We start from the raw sequence: 4,186 nt of genomic DNA, 5'->3' as shown, positions 1-4,186 counted from the left end.
TGGTGTTTTGAAAATTATACCAACAAATATCACTGCTGAATATAGTCTCACCTGGCAGTGGACTATATTTCGTTTTTCTGAGCCAAAAAACTCGCAATAATCACTTTAAGTTACGACAGCAGTACCCGCCGTGCTCGCTTACAACACGAACTCTATATAAGAGCGAATCGTTGTTAAATCACCCAGTCAGTGGCCCAGATAACAAACATCGCCTCTAGTTTTTTCTTATCTCCAAGAACACACAAAGACAGCCACGCTCGCGTGTGTCCCCCGTACGGTAGGCACTATCTAGCTTTGGCTGGGTGATGTACATGAAAGTCAGACAGACAGTCACTATGCAGCTTTGGTTAGGAGCTGTGTGTGTGTTAGGAAGTCACTCTCTAACTTTGGCTAGGAGCTGTGTTTATAAGGAAGTCACTATCCAGCTTTGGCTAGGAGCTGTGTGTACATAAGGAAGTCACTATGCTAGCCTTGGCTGGAAGATCCGCAAGTTAGGCATCTTGCAGCAAGCTAGCTTGTAGAAGTTGCTTCGCTAAAAATAAGCTGTTCAGAGAGGAGGGCGAGATAGAGAAGGGGCAGAAAGACAGAGCGAGAAAGACAGAGAGAGAGAGAGAGAGAGAACCCGCTTAGCAGACAATAGGATTAGCCTATTGTGTTTACTATGCGTGCATGCGTGCGTGCTCTCGTGTGCGTGCATGCCCGCGACTACAATGACCTACAGCCGGCGGCTGAACGCATGGCTACGAGGCAGTCAGTCGCTCACAACTTTCTCCCCTTCCTTCCCGCAACAACCCTCTCTCGCCTCCTCCTCCTCCTCACGCATGCTCCCGGCAGTGGGACACCCCAACCCTCCCTCTCTCCCCTCCCCTCCCCTCCCCTCCCCTCACCCCGCCGCCTCACATATATATGCTTCGGCAGTGGAAACCCCACCCCCTCCCCCCCTGCCCTGCCCTGCCCTCCCCTCCCCTCGCCGCCTCACATATGCTCCAGACAATGGGACACCCCACCCCTCCCCCACCACTCGGTCAGACATGTATACGCGCCACCCACAAGCAGCCACGGGACCGCTCGCAACGACCTCGTGGTAATTATAAAAACAAATCGCGTGAAATCATCGGCAAATTCTTACAGAAATGTTCTTTGTTTCGAAGGCCCAAACGCTGTCGTGTCAGCTCTCGTCACGTCACATCGCTCTGTCCGTCACATCGTCGCTCTGTCACTAACCCAGGGTCAACTCAGTGCTGTCTGCCACTCTCTCACGTCACTTCTCACCACAGTCAACTTCTTTAGCGTCACTACCTCCAATTACGTCACATCTGTCACCCTCTCAACGTCACTCTCTAGCTCACTCTCTTAGGTCTACTCACTCTCTACGTCACTCTGTCAGCTCCTCACTCACTTCTCACGTCACTCTCTTAGTCTCTACGTCACTCTCTACGTCACTCTGTCAGCCTCTCACGCTCACTCACTCACCGCTCACTCGTTCGCCTTGTCGCGTGAACCTGTTCGCAGTGTCACACGCGTGGCAAGACAATAAATAAATTTACACAGGTAGCTTAGGACTTACCGGATACAAGGTATACAACTCTTATAACATTAGTCGTTGTGATGGGACACTGCTCAATGCTTCGCACGAAAGTAAAGCGATAGTTTTCTATCTTTAAAATCACCAGGTAAAGTAGCCTTGCAGAAAATAATCTAATCTTCCTTAATCAAACAACCTAACTTTTAGTACTACATAAATTTATTGGGCCAGTAAAATCGATTTCGGCTCACGTATTTACGTAGCGTGTTTAAAGTGAGAGTTCTGAAAGATAGGTTAACTTTCAGGCGTAGAATTAACATTTTGGACAAGGGAGTCCAACGGACCTCAAAAAGAGGGAGTCCGCAGCAAAGAATGAGCAGGATCCGCAGTCTAGAAGTTCAAAAACTAAAGCATAACAACCAACTAACATGCCATGTGCTTATTTTGGAAGATTCAATGCCGAAATGTCACGTCTGCCTCAAATTTTCTTTGGACAATTTTCTGAAAAAATACTGGATCATCCGCGAGGCCGTGCTCTGAACCGAACGTATAGTGTTACGTAGGCCAGAATTATTCCAAAGGAGGTCACGCCGACTGTCAATAATGTCAAATCCAGGGAGTCGACAGTAAATCAGGAGATATTTGACTTCGGACTCGCCGTTTAATTTCGCACCCGTTATTTATTACCTAAGTGATACAGGTATATTTATATATATACTATAGCACAGAAAGTAACTCTAAGCGTTGCTAACGTCAATACAACCCACGCCACGGTAACAAACAGCGTGCGCGCTCACGTTTCCAGCCCCGATGTGAACATCGCCAACTCGAGCCAACCGCATGATTTGTAATTGTCCGTGTCTACCTGATAAAAAATACGTTTTTCCTGCACAAAAATGCTCTGAATATACCACTCGCATATTGACTATAGTTACATTAACAGTAAAATTTCAAGCAAAAAATAGCAGCTTAAAAACTCGAGGTTATAAGCATACTTAGTATCGAAGGAAGTATATGTGCGGCTAAAATTCAGTGTGAGATCCATTAGTGAATTCCCCACCACTATTACAACATTCTATGGTACGCACAAAGGCCTTGCAGGGAGGGCAGGAGGAGGGGGCAGATAGGGGGAGCGGCATGGCAAGATCGCACTTGAAGGCAGATCATGGAGAGCAAGCTACGTGGCGAGCGGCGTGACAGTTCATGAAATAGTGACGTGACAGTGTTTGCGTGACTTTTATGTTTGTTGTCGCTGGCGTCCGCTTGGCTCCTCCGCCCTCTCACCCCTCTTTGCTAAACCTCGCCCCTCGTTAGTGCTACCCCCGTCCTCTTCTGTGGCTGCCCATGCCCCGCCTCCTCTGTGGTAACCACAGTTCTTACTACTTGTTTGCTACATGCTCGGCTTCCTTCTCATTCTCATGCTAAACCTCTCTCCCTCCCTTTCCACCGTCACCAATGCTACCCTCTACCGCCTCCTACGCCGTCATTTCTAACCTCCTCTCCCCACGTTGCCCTCCCCTATTCCAACCGGCTATGGTAAATACAATAAGTATCAGCGTTAGAAAACTGCTCGTCTCCATGATTGCAGACGGCGATTTCTCGCAGTTACGCGTATGCAGAGGTGTTACTTACCTGCAACGACAGACGCACACAGCACACGCACACTCGCACACAGCGCACGCACACTCACGCACCTGGTATCCACGCACGCACGCGCACTGCACACACAGCACACATCCCTCACCCACACACACACACTCACACACACACACACACACACCAGCACACGGCACACAACACATCGGGACGGCCACGGCTGGTATTTAAAGTAATGGTAGAGCCAAGTGAGTGGTACTGTAAGTTGTAACACACGATACGCTGGTGTTTCTCTGCCACGTGCTCAGTGCGGCGCTCGTCTCTCTCCTCTCATCAATATGAATCTCTCTCTCTCTCATATCTCCTCTACTCACTCCTCTCCTCATCCCTCTCTCCTCTCCTCCTTCTCTCTTCGGCTCTCTCTATGCTCTCTCGCTCTCTCTCTCTGTTCTCTCGTCTCTCTCTCTCCTCTCTTTAAAGCTCTCCTATCCCATCTATATCTCAGCGCTCCCTCTCTCCGCCTCTCCCACTCTCTCTCTCTTCCCCTGCTCTCTCTTCTCTCTCCGGAATCTCTCTCTTTCGTCGGATCTTTCTCATCTCTCGCTCTCGTCTCTCATCTCCCGCGCTCGCTCCGTCTTCTCCTCTCGTTCTCTCTCTCTTTATCTAATTCTCATCTATCTCCTCTCTCTATCTCTCGCGCAATCGCTCTCACTTTACTCTCTCTCTCTCTCTCATATTTATCTATCTTCTATCTAATTCTATCTCTCCCCTCTCTCTTCTCTCATCGCCGCCGCTCGCAGTTCCTCTTATTCTTCTCTCTATCTCTTATCCAGTCTCTAAATCTATCTCGTTCTCGCATCTTTATTCTATCTTACTCTATCTCATCCTCTCTCTCTCGGCGCTCAGCTCTCTTTCTCTTTCTCTACTCTGCTCTTTATCTATCTCTATCTATCTATCTTCTCTCTCATCCCTCTCTCTCTCACAAGCGCTCAGATTGAGGAAGGCAATCTCTCTCGTCTACCTGTGTACTCACTGCGCGACGGGTGACAGAAATTTCCTGGTAAG

Source organism: Priapulus caudatus, unplaced genomic scaffold (genome assembly GCF_000485595.1).
Source record: "Priapulus caudatus unplaced genomic scaffold, Priapulus_caudatus-5.0.1 Scaffold2464, whole genome shotgun sequence".
Taxonomy (NCBI): Eukaryota; Metazoa; Priapulida; class Priapulimorpha; order Priapulimorphida; family Priapulidae; genus Priapulus; species Priapulus caudatus.
The sequence above is the reverse complement of the archived record's forward strand: the minus strand, read 5'-3'. Positions refer to the sequence as shown.